General features: G+C 40.4%; 1 protein-coding gene across 8 annotated transcripts in view; it reads left to right on the top strand.

Moving 5' to 3' along the window:
* The window catches only part of NME7 (NME/NM23 family member 7), a 245,919-nt gene that overhangs the window by 168,002 nt on the left and 60,771 nt on the right, over window positions 1-17,146 (top strand).

Here is a 17,146-nt window from a genome sequence, read left to right as displayed (position 1 = left end):
TTTCCATTGTTTCCCCATCTATTTGCCATGAAGTGATGGGACTAGATGCCATGATCTTAATTTTCTGAATGTTGAGTTTTAAGCCAACTTTTTCACTCTCCTCTTTCACTTTCTTCAAGAGGCTCTTTAGGTCTTCTTCTCTTTCTATCGTAAGGGTGGTGTCATCTGCATATCTGAGGTTATTGATATTTCTCCCGGCAATCTTGATTCCAGCTTGTGCTTCATCCAGCCCAGCGTTTCTCATGATGTACTCTGCATATAAGTTAAATAAGCAGGGTGACAATATACAGCCTTGACGTCTCTATTTCCATACTTTAGCTCCAGTACTTCACATATTACAGGTATAAATAATTGTTGAATAAATAAAGGGACAGGTTAACAAATGAGATTAACAAATTAGGTAGTGACCAATGGTTGTGGATAACATGAAATTGTTAGAAATAGATCTGAATTATCTAGCATGAACTTTTGGGAAAATAGTGATGCCACTAGAAACCAAAGAGAAAGTGCATTGGCATCAGGCAGGGTGTGGGGGTTGGAGAAATAGTGGAAGATAATTATTTTGGGATGTGTGTTTGAGGTGCCAGCAGAAGATCAAGGTTGAAGATTACTAACATTTATTCCAATTACTATACAATGATAGAAATTATTTTTTTCTGTGGTTTTCTAAAATACTTAACTACATAGACTAAAGTTCAAGGTTAAAAAAAAGATTGCTTTATTCCAGCAGTATAAGAGAAAATAAAATTTCTATAATACATTCTGAACATTGCTTTGGCAGAGAAAAGAGAAGAGAATGAGGAAATTTAAAAAAGAGAGAAGTAAATTATGTATTTCAAGGTAATGTTTACAAAAATCCTAGGAAGAGAAAATGAATTTGGGGGGAGGATAAAATTACCTTTTAGAATGTAATGCCTAAAGAAAAAAATTTATTTTTTAAAAAGCTATTATAGTTAAAGACTGAAGATGAGAAAAAAAAAAGTATTTTTTAATAATAAAAGCCTTGGGGAGGGAAAACAAGATACCTTAGAGGGCAAGAATTTAAATCTGAATTATTTAGGTAAAAGGGTATTCTTATTTAGGAAATATTCCCATTAATACAATAATTCAGTATATTCTGTATACAAATTAGTGGTTTTTAAAAATATAACCAAAAAATAATAATGTTGATTTTGCAATTGTGGTAAACAGAGTTTATTCTTTCTGTTTTAAATGAGAATCTTGCCTCAAGATCATATTTTAAAATGTGAATTATTGCATTATAGAGCAATAGAGGAGTATATATTTTAAAAATAGGTAAGAGAATTTAAGCAAATAAGATGAAAGATCATCTACTGTAGTAAGAACTCTAATGTTTAGAGTGAATTGGTCTTTTCTACACTGTGTATATTCACCCTAAGATTCAGTATTTCTTCAGGGAATTAGGCATGTCTTTATATCCCCACTGGAGAAGTCACTTATGATCTTGCACTTATAAATGCAATGCTCCTTTGGTGGATTGCTCCCATCTCATTTGGATCCACTGCAAGATGTCTCATATCTGTGATAAAACGGGGATATTCTCTTCAATCAAAGTCACAGAGCAAGTATTTTGAGAGCTTTGGGGATCAGTACTTAGAGTTTTTGGACTCCATTCTCAGACACATGTGCCCTAGTTTGAGAAAATCTGATATACAAAACTGTCGGTTCACAAAATAGATAAATTAAGTGATGATTACTTGGATTCCAAAAGGATTTGCTTCAGTGTTCCTTAAAACAGGCACTTCTGAAGAGGGTAATTTAGCCAAAGTGGGCTGGAATACTGATAACCTAGAGGCATAGTTTCACTGTCTGTCATTAACCAGGTTAATGAAGTGTATAAATTTGGTCATGTTAGTCATTTCATTTATGTATTCTCTCTTACATTAAATTATAATGACTGTTACTTAATGATTCTTTTATGAACATTTCCTATGTGTTGGATATAGGAAGGTCATAGTCCTTGTCCTTACAGAGTTTACAGATTACAAAAGTAAAACAGATGTGTGAACAAATAAATGGAATACATTTTTGATGGTAGAGGCACGCTGGCTTATTAGGAGACCCAGTGTTCTAAACAAGATGAGAGGGTGAACTATGACAATTGGGGTTAACTGCAAACGTTAAGGAAAGGATGCTTTGTTAAAGAAATGAATCTGTGTCATTGACTGGGTTGGATATGGGACCCAAGAGGAACAGAGAGAAGAGTCTGAGGATGACTCCCAAGTTTTGTTCTAGAACCTTGGTTGAGTGGTAGTGCTGTTCATGAAGAGAGGGAATTGAGGAGGAGGAGGATTTGGGATGGGAGGAGATACTGAGATTAGCTTTGGACAAATTGAACATGAGTCCTGTGGATAACCAAGTGATGTTGCTTAGGCAGTTGTATATTCCAGTTTGGAATTTAGTAAAGAGGACTGGGCTAAATTTAGGGATTAAAGAGTCCTCTGAAGAGACATGATTAGTAATGAATGAGATCGCCCAGGGAGAGCCAACAGATAAGAGAACAAAGAGGAACTCTGGACAGGAGGAATGTGTAAACAAAGAGGGCTGAGGAGTCATAAGGAGAACCTGGACTGGCTGTCACGTGGACTAAGTAAAGGTAGAGCTTCAGGAATAAGGAATGGAGAGAAGTCACATATGGAGAGATTCTGTGACCAATTAGAAAAAAATTGGTGTCCTTTGCCAAAGCAAAGAGTATAAAGGGAATAGAGATTATTCAGTTCAGTTTAGTTGCTCAGTCGTGTCCGACTCTTTGCAACCCCGTGGACTGCAGCATGCCAGGCTTCCCTGTCCATCACCAACTTCTAGAGCTTGCCCAAACTCATGTGCATTGAGTCAGTGATGCCATCCAACCATCTCATCCTCTGTTGTCCCCTTCTCCTCCTGCCCTCAATCTTTCCCAGCATCAGGGTCTTTTCAACTGAGTCAGGTCTTCGCATCAGGTGCCCAAAGTATTGGAGTTTCAGCTTCAGCATCAGTCCTTCCAATGAATATTCAGGACTGATTTCCTTTAGGGTGGACTGGTTGGATCTCCATGCAGTCAAAGGGACTCTCAAGAGTCTTCTCCAACACCACAGTTCTAAAGCGTCATTTCTTCGGCACTCAGCTTTCTTTATAGTCTGACTCGCACATCCATACATGAGTACTGGAAAAATCATAGCTTGGACTAGATGGACTTTTGTTGGCAAAGTAATGTGTCTGCTTTTTAATATGATGTCTAATTTGGTCATAGCTTTTCTTCCAGAAATTATTAAGACTTATTAAAAAGGAAGGGAAGAGATGGGAGAGTAATTAAAGTTGTGTATTTGTGTGTGTGTGATGGGAGAGACTTGAGCTTTTCTGTAGGATGCAGGAAAGAGAAATATTGAAAATATTAAATACAAGAGAAATAGAATTATAATGAAACAAATTTCCTAACTTAGAGTGGCCAAGAGATGGGAGGGTTAATTAGTAAAAGGAAAAGACATACTTCTTCTTCCTTTTACAGTAAATAATAAAGGAGAGTATACAAATATAAGTAACTGGGTAGAGGAAATTTAAGGAGATGATTCTGGATAGTCTCAATTTTCTCTGTGAAGCAGGAAACAAAGTTGTCTGCTGAGAGAACAGATGTAGCTAAGGATAGGGGCATGAGGATAATGGTGTACATTTGTAATGTCACTTGTAGAAGAAAAGTGGGCAACAAACATGATAGATAGATAAATAGATAAGATGAGATAAGATAAGATTATAGCCTAGGATGGAAATATGAGAAGCATGGCTAGATTGCCCTAGAGGTTTTGGTCCAGTGGCATCTGGTCCCATCACTTCTTGGGAAATAGATGGGGAAACAGTGGAAACAGTGTCAGACTTTATTTTTTTGGGCTCCAAAATCACTGCAGATGGTGACTGCAGCCATGAAATTAAAAGATGCTTACTCCTGGGAAGAAAAGTTATGACCAACCTAGATAGCATATTCAAAAGCAGAGACATTACTTTGCCAACAAAGGTCTGTCTAGTCAAGGCTATGGTTTTTCCTGTGGTCATGTATGGATGTGAGAGTTGGACTGTGAAGAAGGCTGAGCGCCGAAGCATTGATGCTTTTGAACTGTGGTGTTGGAGAAGACTCTTGAGAGTCCCTTGGACTGCAAGGAGATCCAACCAGTCCATTCTGAAGGATTTCAGCCCTGGGATTTCTTTGGAAGGATTGATGCTAAAGCTGAAACTCCAGTACTTTGGCCACCTCATGTGAAGAGTGGACTCATTGGAATAGACTCTGATGCTGGGAGGGATTGGGGGCAGGAGGAGAAGGGGACGACAGAGGATGAGATGGCTGGATGGCATCACTGACTAGATGCGTGTGAGTCTGAGTGAACTCCGGGAGTTGATGATGGACAGGGAGGCCTGGCATGCTGCGATTCATGGGGTCGAAAAGAGTCGGCCACGACTGAGTGACTGAACTGAACTCAACTGAAAGTCTCCTTGATACTATAGATATTAGCATTTTGGGCTCAGCTTTTAAGTAGAATGTTGCCAAGAAGTACACTGGGTGAAAGAAGAGAGCTACCAGTCTCTAGGTCTACGTTATCCACATGGTGGCCACTGTGCCCTTGTAGCACTCAAGCACTTAAAGGATGACTGGTTCAAATTGAGATGTGTTGTACATATGAGGTACACCAAGGACTTTGAATATTTAGTATGAAATAATAATGTAAAATAGCTCATTCATAATTTTTATATTAATTATTCACTGGAATTATATTTTAGATATATAGGGTTAAATAAATTGTATTCAGTTCAGTTCAGTCACTCATTCATGTCCAACTCTTTTCAAGCCCATGGACTGCAGCACACCAGGCCTCCCTGTCTATCACTAACTCCCAGAGTTTACTCAAACTCATGTCCATTGAGTCGGTGATGCCATCCAACCATCTCATCCTCTATCGTCCCCTTCTCCTCCCGCCTTTAATCTTTCCCAGCATCAGGGTCTTTTCCAATGAGTCAGTTCTTCGCATCAGGTGCCCAAAGTATTGGAGTTTCAGCTTCAGCATCAGTCCTTCCAATGAATATTCAGGACTGATTTCCTTTAGGATGGACTGGTTGGATCTCCTTGCAGTCCAAGGGACTCTCAAGAGTCTTCTCCAACACTACAGTTCAAAAGCATCAATTTTTCAGCTCTCAGCTTTCTTTATTATTAAAATTAACTTCTCTTGTTTTACTTTTTAATGTGGCTCATGCTATTATATCTATTAGACTGTGCTGCTTTTGGTAACTGCGGGAGGCATTTAGATGATTTTTAAGTGCTAACCTCAGTATGGAATCTTAGCTGCTCAAAGTGACTTTAAAGGGAATTATAGTGGACCTGGGGCAGTTAGGAAATTAAAATTTTGATAAGAGTTTTCCCAAAGTGGTTGGATCTTTGAATACACTCTTTCTTTAGTGCTGGATGGAAAGTCTAAGATGGTCCATTAAACCAAATTATCCATATCTACAAAAGGTGAAAACTATTTGCATTGTCAATACAGTAGGAGGTTGTGAGATTCATATAAAATACTACTTGCTTTTTAAAATGAAAAGACTATGTGAGTGCTGCATGGTTAGTTATAACTTTAATATGAAGATGAGTTTATCTACTTCTGTGTGCCTACGATTTGGTCAGACAGTATTAGACATTTTATGGGCATTATCTCATTTAATTCAACCTAGCGCTGGTGGAGAAGGCACTGGCAACCCACTCCAGTACTCTTGCCTGGAAAATCCCATGGACGGAGGAGCCTGGTGGGCTGCAGTCCATGGGGTCGCTAAGAGTCGGACACGACTGAGTGACTTCACTTTCATTTTTCACTTTCATGCATTGGAGAAGGAAATGGCAACCCACTCCAGTGTTCTTGCCTGGAGAATCCCAGGGATGGGGGAGCCTGGTGGGCTGCCATCTATGAGATCACACAGAGTCAGACACGACTGATATGACTTAGCAGCAGCAGCAGCAGCATCATTGCTGAACCTAAGCCTTGAATAAACTCTCTGTCCTACTTTATAAACTCAACTGTACCCATACTAGCACTTTTCTCACTGTGCTGCTATATAAGAGATTTCAGCAAGAATACTGATTATTTCAGGTGACTTTTGAGAGAGTAATTTCAAGAGAGTGGTGGTGAAAGCCAGATGGCAAGAATGTACTTACTAAGTGGTTTGGTCGCTAAGTCTTGTTGGACTTTTGCACCCCCATGGACTGTAGCCCACCAGACTCCTCTGTCCATGGGGTTTCTGACAAGAATACTGGAGAGGGTTGCCATTTCCTTCTCCAGGAGATCTTCCTGACCCAGGGATTGAACCTGTGTCTCCTGAATTGCCAGGTGACTCTTTACCACTGAGCCACCTGGGAAGCCCTACTTACTAAGTAGCAGCAGAGATTGTCCTTTTGTGTAGAGATGAGGAAGAGAGGTGGAACATCAAAGTATCATTGAAAGTTCAGAGCAGGAAACAGACCAGCCAAGGTATTCTTTAAAAAGGGATTTGATACAGGGAAAAAGTAGACATTAACAAGCATTAGAAGGGCTGCATAACCTGATATCAGGAGCTGCCATTGGAGTTGTTGAGTGTAAGGGCATTCCTGCATCTAGAAGCAGAAGTGGCTGCTGCTGCTGCCTCCACTGCTGCCACCATCACTGACTCTCATTTCTAGGAATCTGGTCACTCAGACAGTGAGTCTGGCCACCACAAATGCCTCCAAACATGCATTTCTTCCACCACCGGCTTTGTCTGCCAGTGACATTATCAGTGGAAGATGGGCTCTGCTCAGTTTTGCCTTCTAGATCTCACTAGCATGACATAACTTGCACCATGAAGGTAGTTTTTACATTTCTGACTTTCACCTAGAAGGGGGATAGAATGAGGAGTTGAAAGAGCCACTCTGTAGAATCCACCACGGCTGATTTACATTGCTTTTTCTGAACTATTTGTAAAGAACATAAGAAAAGGGAGAAGAATTTATGAGCCAGAATATGCAAAGGGAATAGTATGTGTTTTCATGCTTGAAGTAGGGAAGAGCTTGGTGGCTTTGAAAAATTGGAAGAGGTTGATGTGACGAGACTATTTCAGGTGAGGGTAGAGAGGTAAGCAGATATTCGATCATGCAGGACTGTATAGCTTATGTTCAAATTTGTGGATTGTTCTCTTAAGAAAAGCATCAGAGGATGTGAGGCAGGAAAATGGTATAACTTGACTTATGTTTTATAGAGCCCACTCTGACTATTTTGTGGCGAATATATTTATCAAGAGCAGTGGATGAACCAGGAAGAAATCAATAGTCTAGAAATCAATGAGAATATGGTGGCAGAGTGAAGATAGAAAGTAGACTGCTAAGGGCCACATTTCATCATTTGTAATGGCAGAATGTGGCAGTGACTCAGTTGTCAGAGATGCCAGAATGGGTCTTAGCTATTTCATTACTTTATTCCTTCATTACTTTATTTATGTAGCTCCATTACTTTATTGAGCTGCAGGTCTCTTTAGGAAAGAAGTTTGAGCAGCAGTTATTTTATCAGGGTGTAGTAGACTGTGCACAACATTTTTTTTCCATGGGGGAGAGATTGAGAATGCCCCTCAAGTGTCTCGGTAGTGATGTGTCTATACAGGCTTACTTTGTTTTATTGTTCCACTTGATCAGGCTTCACTAATACCATGGGGTCTTTTGTTTGTGTGTTTGTTTTTAACAAACGGAAGGTTTGTAGCAACCCTGCCACAAGCAAGTCTGTCAACACTATTTTTCCAATAGTGCTCGCTCACTTCATGTCTGTGTCATATTTTGGCAGATCTCACAATATTTTGTACTTTTTCATTATTGTTTATATTTGTCGTAGTGATCTGTGACCAGTGATCTTCGATGCTGCTATTACTGAAGGCTCAGATGGTGGTTAGCATTTTTTAACTAATAATAACTAAGTTGGTTCTGTTGTGTCCAATTCTTTGTGACCCTATGGACTGTAGCCCTCCAGGCTCCTCTGTCCATGCGGATTCTTCAGACAAGAATACCCGAGTGGGTTGCCATGCCCTCCTCCAGGGTAACTTCCCAATCCAGGGATAAGACCCGTGTCTCACGTCTCCTGCACTGGCAGGTGGCTTCTTTACCACTAGTGCTACCTGGGAAAGCCAAGCATTTTTTAGCAATAGGTTATTTTTTAATTAAGGTATGTTCATTTTTTAAGATATAATGCTGCTGCTGCTGCTGCTGCTGCTGTTAAGTCGCTTCAGTCGTGTCCGACTCTGTGCGACCCCATAGACGACAGCCCACCAGGCTCCCCCGTCCCTGGGATTCTCCAGGCAAGAACACTGGAGTGGGCTGCCATTTCCTTCTCCAATGTATGAAAGGAAAAGTCAAAGTGAAGTCACTTGGTCATGCCTGACTCTGTGCGACCCCATGGACTGCAGTCCACCAGGCTCCTCCGTCCATGGGATTTTCCAGGCGAGAGTACTGGAGTGGGGTGCCATTGCCTTCTCCAAGATATAATGCTATTGCACACTTAATAGACTAAAGTGTATTGCAAACATAACATATGCACCGGGAAACCAAAAAACTTGTGTGACTCACTTTATTGCAGTACTCACTTTGTTGCAGTGGTCTGGAATCAGATCCATAGTGTTTGCCAGGTAAAGCCTGTACTTCAAAGGTTAAATCTCCTATAATGTAATTTTTGGGAAAAACAGAAAAGAAATAGAAAAATATTTACTGAAAAGGAGTTTGTTTCCTCTATATTAATGTTTATGTTCTCAGACTTTACGTACAAACAAGTCCTTGTGCGTTTTGCTGAAATACAAAGCAAGTCACATAAAAGCAAACAAAAAGATTTGTCCAACAATTTTAAAAAAGGAGAACCAGGAGAACCAAATCATTTTACATATAAAAAAATACCTGTGTCAAATGAGACCTTATGTCAGCCAGTGCCTACTATTGGCTGCAGTAGCAAAAGCTCAGTTGGAGGCAGTGACTACTGTGACCTGTGGTCTTTTGGAGCCTGTGGAGAAGATAGGATTGAATTGTCTAAATGGTTCACCTGAAATTACACTTAATGATGACCCTCTTCAGGTTCTATAAATTTACATTATAGCTAATTTCTATTTAATTAAAAGGGAGCTGTGAAGCTTGTCAGAGGTAATGATTCCTCTTATATAAATAATTCATGTGGTCTCTAGAGCTAATGAGAGTATTTACTGTAAATTCTCCAATGGCTCATTCAATGAGACTAATATATAAGTAGATGTGTTTAGTTTTGCAATTATTTTTTCTAGAAGGATCCTTAGACTTATAGAAAGTAGCTTTTGGATCTCTTCTCTGATTTCCTTTCCTATTTCTGATTCCTTTTGGTGTTTCAATAACTTGTTTAGTTGTGAATTAGCCTGGTATTGGTCATCTCCCAGGAATGTGAAACTGTAACTGCATTAGTTAATACAAAGTTGCATGGAAATGGGAAAAATGTTTGGTGGTTAAGGTTTGGTAAGATATATTTGGAGTATCAGAGGAGTCAAGAAGAGGGCTTAGCATGTACTTTTTAATATTATAGGACTCTGCCGAAGAGCACCAGTAATGGCTAGAAACTTGAGTGTTTGCTGTTTTAATTATAGTGGTTGTTTCATTGGCCTTTGATATTAAATTCTGTTACCCTTGTTGTCTATAAATGATGGCAGTGGTTGTAACATTTCTTTTGTTTCACAACTCTTTTAGGATTGCTAAGATTGGAGCCATGCTAGTTCCTCTGTTAAGATTTATCCTCTTATCTATAGCACTACTAACATGGTTATCCTATAGATTAAGGATAACCTATAGATTAAGGTTATCCAAGAGATTAAGCCAAGAATTTTTTTCCTTTTACTTAAAATTTTCCCCTAATTAGGCTAATGACTAGCTGTGATTATGCACCATATGTCACTCATTTTATGACTGTATTCTAGCTGCTGCTGCTGCTGCTAAGTCGCTTCAGTCATGTCTGACTCTGTGCAACCCCATAAATGGCAGCCCACCAGGCTCCGCTGTCCACAAGATTCTCTAGGCAAGAATATGAAGTGGGTTGCAATTTCCTTCTCCAAACTGTATTCTAGAGTTGGTCACAAAGTTGTTGTTCTTAAAACTTCCATAATCAGTGAATTTTACAAATCTCTTCCAGATTTAATTCATTTTTTAAGTGGAAGGTGATTTTCATTCTTGTGTATCTCTTCTGTATCAGGGAGAACTGAAATAGATTAGCTTTCTAGGGAAGCAGTTTGTTTTCTTTGTCCACACATACTTTGTCAGTCTGATAGACCTATTATTGAATAGACAATAATATTCTTTATAATCCACGCAGTAATAGAATAATTATGTAAACCTCCTCTTCTTTGTTTTCAGTATTGTATTACCATTCTACTTAGTACATTTTTTCCCCCATGTCTTTGATTTAAAGGTCATTCTTTAAACCACATTTCTTCCTCCCACTCACAGGGTTACCTGAATAGAATTTTTAGTACTTAAAATGAGCTGTTCAAGCATTTGACTTGATGGAGCTGAGAAGGCAAGGTTGTGGTGGGGGATGAATATGCCAGAAATTCAGTACAGTTTGAAAGACTTCTAAGTGCAAATAAACAGTCCTCTTTAAAGAGTCTTACTTTCTCAGCATAATCCCTCACTTATAATATTGTGATAACTTAAAATTTACCTGTTAAATATAAATTGCATGTGGATACTTCTGTTGCTTTTATTTACCTGGTACTCCTCTCTGCTTCATTATGGGAGTGGAACTGCATGGTAGGAGGGTTTTCACCATACAATACAGGAGCGTGAGGAACATGGATCTATTGGGAATGATTAGGGAATGTCTCTCAGGAAATTAGGGGGGAAATGATCAATGGAGGAGTTTTCTAGGCTTTCACTTTAAACATTTCAATATTTTTTACTCTTATAGGGCATATTTGATATTTTACAATGGTCAAATCTAACATAAATGTATTACCTTTAAAAAAAAAAAACTGATCCAAAATGAAAGTCTAAATTTGAACAACAGATATGAACCGCATGGACTGTAACCTACCAGGCTCCTCCATCCATGGGATTCTCCAGGCAAGAATACTGGAGTGGGTTGCCATTCCCTTCCCTTGGGGATTGTCCCAACCGAGGGATCAAACAGAGTCTCCCACACTGCAGGCAGAGTTTTTAACTGCTCTGCTGCTAAGTCACTTCAGTCGTGTCCGACTCTGTGCGACCCCATAGACGGCAGCCCACCAGGCTCCCCCGTCCCTGGGATTCTCCAGGCAAGAACACTGGAGTGGGTTGCCATTTCCTTCTCCAATGCATGAAAGTGAAGTCGCTCAGTCGTGTCCGACTCCTAGTGACCCCATGGACTGCAGCCTACCAGGCTCCTCCATCCATGGGATTTTCCAGGCAAGACTACTGGAGTGGGGTGCCATCGCCTTCTCCGTTAACTGCTCTAAAATACTTCTACTTACTCTAATTATCACAACAACATTGTAGTTACGTCCTGTTTTTAATTGATATTTTACAAAGGAGAACATTACAATAGGCAGAAAGGTTAAGCCACATGGCATGGCCACACCACTCGTAAGTGACAGAAGCAAATTTCAAATCCAGAGAGCCTTTCTCCACAGTCCTTATCCTTCATTCTGCTGCTTACTGGCTTTTTGAATAGCAGTGCTGGCATTTTATGTCAGTCAGAAATATTTAGCAAACACTTGCTGTGTGTTCATCCCTAGTGGCTCAGTTGTTGAAGAATCTGCCTGCAATGCAGGAGACCCCAGTTTGATCCCTGGGTCAGGAAGATCCTCTGGAGAAGGAAATGGCAACCCACTCCAGTAGGCTTGCCTGGAGAATTCTATGGACAGAGGAGCCAGGCAAGTTACAGTCCGTGTGATCACAGAGTCCGACACAACTGTGCGACTAATGTTCAAATTCCACCTTTCATAAATAAGGCCTAGAATACTAAGCAAGTCTTATGTTGTGTCAAAGGGGAGTCTAATGGAAACTTACTGAAATAGGCACACAGAAAAACTATGATCGCAAGTCAGGGATATACAGTAGGAACATAGATTCCTGTACGAGCAGTGGGAATGGAAAGATTACTCTGGGAGGAATTCAAGTTAGTTTTATAGAGGAAATTATGTTGTTGGGATTTTAGGTTTCAGGGAAGGTGTGTGTGAGGCCTAAAGGATAGATTTAGGCAGAATGTGGAGGAATATGAATGACACACTAACAAGCTGAGACATTAGGTCATAGCAAGTGAGTAGCATACTAATGTCTGTGTTTTACACATAAAATGATAGTAGCTAGTGTGAATTAAAGGTAACTTACTAGGTTTGGAGAAATGGAAATGTCAGTAAGATGAGTTTTTCATCAGTGTGGCAGATAACAAATATATACCCATCTTTCCCTCCCTTTCCAATCCTCAGAAACTATGGGAGATGTATTTTACCTTGTTTTATTTAAAAGAGGAAATCTCCAGCCAAGCTGGAAAACAAGAGAGTGCTTAACTTTAGCAGGCCATCAACTTCGAAAGACAAAAGCGGGTAGGATTGGACTGTTAAGGAGAAGCCTACTCTAAAGCACGCAGGAGAGGCCTACTCAGAAGGGGCAGGGCATCTGACTGTATATCAGATGATGTGGACACGATGCCCAGGAGGGGCCTTGAGCCATTCATTAGTAGGGTGATGGGTGAGGAGGCTGCATGAAGAGCAGCAGAGTCCACCAGCCATTTCCCCTTTGCTTGCTTATGCTGAGTGGAAGACAGCTGATGCTTTTAGCCACAGCCCAAGGCCATGAATATGGGGCTTTAGCTAGAGGTAGAAGGCATTGGAGGAGGAAATGGCAACCCACTCCAGTGTTCTTGCCTGGAGAATCCCAGGGACAGCAGGGCCTGGTGGGCTGCCGTCTATGGGGTCGCACAGAGTCGGACACGACTGAAGCGACTTAGCAGCTTAGCAGCAGCAGCTAGAGGTAATGTGGTGGGTAGGTAGCTAGTGACACCCGGGAAAAATGAGAAACCCTGCCTCCTTAAGAAAAGCAATGAGCATACCTTATAATATGTTGGTATGTCCCTGCCCTCTGTGACAGGTAAATAGAGAATTCCAAAGATAAAGAGTCAGGAGTTCCACCCATTTGCAGTTAATTCATATCATAAAGAAGACACCAAATACAACAAACGTAATCAACACCTAAGGCAAGCAAACTACTGGAGCTAACAAGAGTCTTTAATGTAGTTGTCATCCCCAGAAAAAGAATATTGGATCCATAAAAATCATTACAGATACAGAAAACTTAAAATATAATTTTTGAAATGTTAAAAATACTTAGAAAATGAGTAGAATTCTGCAGTGGACCCAGTTTAAAAGCAGATTATTGAGCTGACAGGTCAAATGGAGGAATTCTCCCAGAATATAACACAAATAGACAATTAGATGGAGAATATAAAAAGATAGAGGCAAGATAGAATCATCAGTTTCAATATCTGTTACATGGAAATGGCTGGTTAAAAAAAAGGAAGAAATAAAATGGAGGAGAGAAAACAATAAAAGAAATAATAAACTGAAAATATGTGTCTTCAAATTAGATTGGACTATTGAGTATGGAGGAGAATGACCAGTAAATGGCCAATGCCTAGATAAAGAGATAATTCAAAACCTTCCAGAAAAGAGAAAAAAATTACCTAAAAGGAATGGTAATCAGATTTCAATAGTCCACATGTGTTTTGTCATACATGCTGTATATACACATGCATTATATATACATGTGCATGTGTGCCTGTCTGTGTGGGTGTATGTTTGTATGTTTGTAATTAGTAGATGCCATGGAGGGCTGCTCAGATCCCCATCTGCCCTTCAGGACTGAAATGCACAGTCCCCAGCTGCTGGGAGTGTTAGCAGCTGACAGTAATACAGTAAGTCCCTCTCCAGAGACTGCTGTCTGCTGAAGAAAAGCCATCTGTCCAAAGACATGCCCCCTTCCTTGGAGTGGCCTCTGTCCAGTGACTTGTCAGTTTGGAGAAATAAAAGTCTGACCCGTTTGTGTCAGTTGAGGACAACTCTGAAGCTCCAGAGCTCCTTGTAGGATTACCTGGGGCAACTGCTGTTACTGCATTGAACTTCAACTTCTCCCTCTGCCCAGTCTTGTTTTCCTCACTTCCCCACAAGTATAGATCCTAAGGCTACTCCCCAATAAACTTCCTGCATGCAAATGTCCACCTCAGAGTTGGTATCTCAGAGAATGCAACCTATGACAATATTCTTTTCCACTACTCATGTGTGTGTACATGCGTCTCTCTGTGACCCTGTGGACTGTAGCCTACCAGGCTCCTCTGTCCATAGGATTCTCCAGGCAAGGATACTGGAGTGCGGTGCCATTTCCTACTCCAGGGGATCCTCCCAACCCAGAGACTGAACCCTTGTCTCCTGCTTTGGCAGATGGGTTCTTTACCACTGCACCACCTGGGGAGCCCCCACTATCCATGAGACCGTCACTAAAATGGACTCTGCATTAGGACACAAAGAAAATCTGACAAACCTTTCAAAAGAAGACCAAAGAAACTGCACTCTCTGACCACAGTACAACATCCCTCCAACACACCAGTCTCTCCAGAGTTCAAGTGCTGTGCACGTAGCAGACACCTACGTGAAAGTGATATTTCAGAGTGAGTCACTTCCAAGTTTTTCCCCTAATCTGAAACAGTAAGGAAAAGAAAAGAAGTATTCACCTTTCATTCACCTTTCGTAATTTTCCAAAGTACATTGTATTTCACAGAACGGCAGCTTACCACCACATAAGTAGAGTAGGTGTTTAATATCAGGTACTTCATTCCCAGACAATTATGAGGAACAGAATGAAAATAATTGAATATGAAATAAAATATAAAGTCATCCTTATCTCCTAGTTGATCAAATGTTTTTCTTCAACTTGATAACATTTGTAACTGACATTTGATAGAAACCTTGAAACTATGACTTAAGTAATTAAATGCATGCCTTTAAAATGTGCTGAAGTGATGAAATCACAGCTGTGAACGCTGCTCAGCATCCCAGCACCATACCCTACGCCTGTCATAATTCTTGGAGATTTGCATATTCATACAGGTAATCTATTCCTTAGGGCTTCCCTGGTGACACAGACAGTAAAGAATCCACCTGTAATGCGGGAGACCTGGGTTTGATCCTTGGGTTGGGAAGATCCCCTAGAGAAGGACATGACAGCCCACTCCAGTATTGTTGCCTAGAGAATCCCCATGGACAGAGGAGCCTGGTGGGCTACAGTCCATGGGGTGGCAAAGAGTCAGACACGACTGAGCGACTCAGCACAGCACAGCACAGCACAGTCCATTCCATACCTTGGCCTCTCCAGCTGTTGTCCTCCTTTCTTTCAACCTTCTTTCTTTCCACCTGACCTCAGCATGGTTATACCTTAAAATTTGTCATTATAAATCTTTATAACCCCATCTCTGCCCACCCCCAGTAATTCCAATTTCAAATATCCAGTCTCTTAACTTTCCGGCTCATTTCTTCTAACACACAGTTTTCCATAAATCATCCCATTCCACTAGGAGCTCTGATGCACTGATCTACCTTTTCATTGTGTCTCACCCTTTTCCTTGTCCTCCCCCACTTTACTTTCTTCCTCAATTAAAAAAAATTTTGTCCATCATTATCATCATTTTCTTACATACACCCTGAGCCTCCCTCACCCCTCTCTCGTGTTGTTTTGATAAAACCCCAGCCTTCATTAAGTTCAACTTTCTGCCTCACCTTTGCCTGTGTCCATGACTGGAGAACACACAGCTGTTCTGAATAATCTGTCTTTTGTGATCACTGACCTCAAGAGGGCCCTTAGTGCCTGAGTCACATCCATTTTTCTAGTTCATTCACTTTTCTCCCCTCTTAAAATGTTATCTCATGCTTTCTTTTCTCTCCTCAGATCCCCAAAACTTCCTCCCCATCCTTCCTCTCAGTTGGTGACAATCTTGCTGACTTTTTTCACTTGAAAATAGTCAAAATGAGTCAAAAAAAAGTATCTAGAAGGAACTTTAGAAATGTTCTATATTCTGTTTAAGATGAGAGTTGCTGAGTATATACATTTGACAGAATTCATGGGGCAGTACACTGTAAACCAATGCATGTTATCATATGTAAGTTATACCTCAGTAAAACTTAAAAGTAGAGAAAGAACTTCCGTAAGTTCCAGCTACCACATAAACCCACAGCTATAACTGGGCCCGTGTACTGTCTTGATGTTTAGGATGAATGCTTCATGCTCTTAGATAAGGCCAACTTCTCTACTTAGTCGCTTGCTTCCATCTCTCCAACAACTCTTTCTTCTCCCTTCTGCTTCATCAGTTTTCCCCTTTGTTGGGTTGTTCCTATCACCATAAAACCATACTATTATTTCTCCAACTGTGAAAGTCACATCCTGTCTCTCTCTGTCAAAAAAAAAAAAAAAACGTCTCTTTATCCCACCTCTCTCTCCAGTACTGCTCCATTTCTTTCCCCTTTGCAGTAAAACTCCTTAACTCTTGTATGCAGTGATGATTGAGGGCAAATTGTTTCAGCTATTTAAGAAAGTAGTTTGACAGTACTTAGGGAAACTGAGTATGTATATTCCCTAAGATTACAGAAAAACTGCACATATGCACCATGTACCAAAAGGCTTGTAGCAGAATTGTTTGTGTGTGCATACATGTATGTGTATGTGTGAGCTAGAGAGAGAGGTGGGAGGATACAGAGAGAGGTGGGAGAGAGAGAGATTAACTGAATGTCAGTCATCAGGAAAATAGATAAACTATGTTCTGTCCTACACTGGGGGCTTCCCTGGTGGCTCAGAGGTAAAGAAACAACCTGCAAATTCAGGAGACTTGGGTTTAGTTGCTGGATTGGGAAGATTCCCTGGAGAAGGGAATGGCAACCCACTCCAGTATTCTTGCCTGGAAAATCCCATGGACAGAGGAGCCTGGCAGGCTACAGTCCATGGGGTTGTAAAACAGTCGGGTACAATTTAGCTGCTTAACAGTCATACATTGGAATATATATGGTAACAAAAATGAGTTACAGCTACACATATTTACATGAACAAATATGAAAAACAATGCCTTGAAAAAATAACAAGGTAATAATGGTAACCTCTGGATGG

This window comes from Bos taurus, chromosome 16, assembly GCF_002263795.3.
Source record: "Bos taurus isolate L1 Dominette 01449 registration number 42190680 breed Hereford chromosome 16, ARS-UCD2.0, whole genome shotgun sequence".
Classification (NCBI taxonomy): domain Eukaryota; kingdom Metazoa; phylum Chordata; class Mammalia; order Artiodactyla; family Bovidae; genus Bos; species Bos taurus.
The sequence above is the reverse complement of the archived record's forward strand: the minus strand, read 5'-3'. Positions and strand labels throughout refer to the sequence as shown.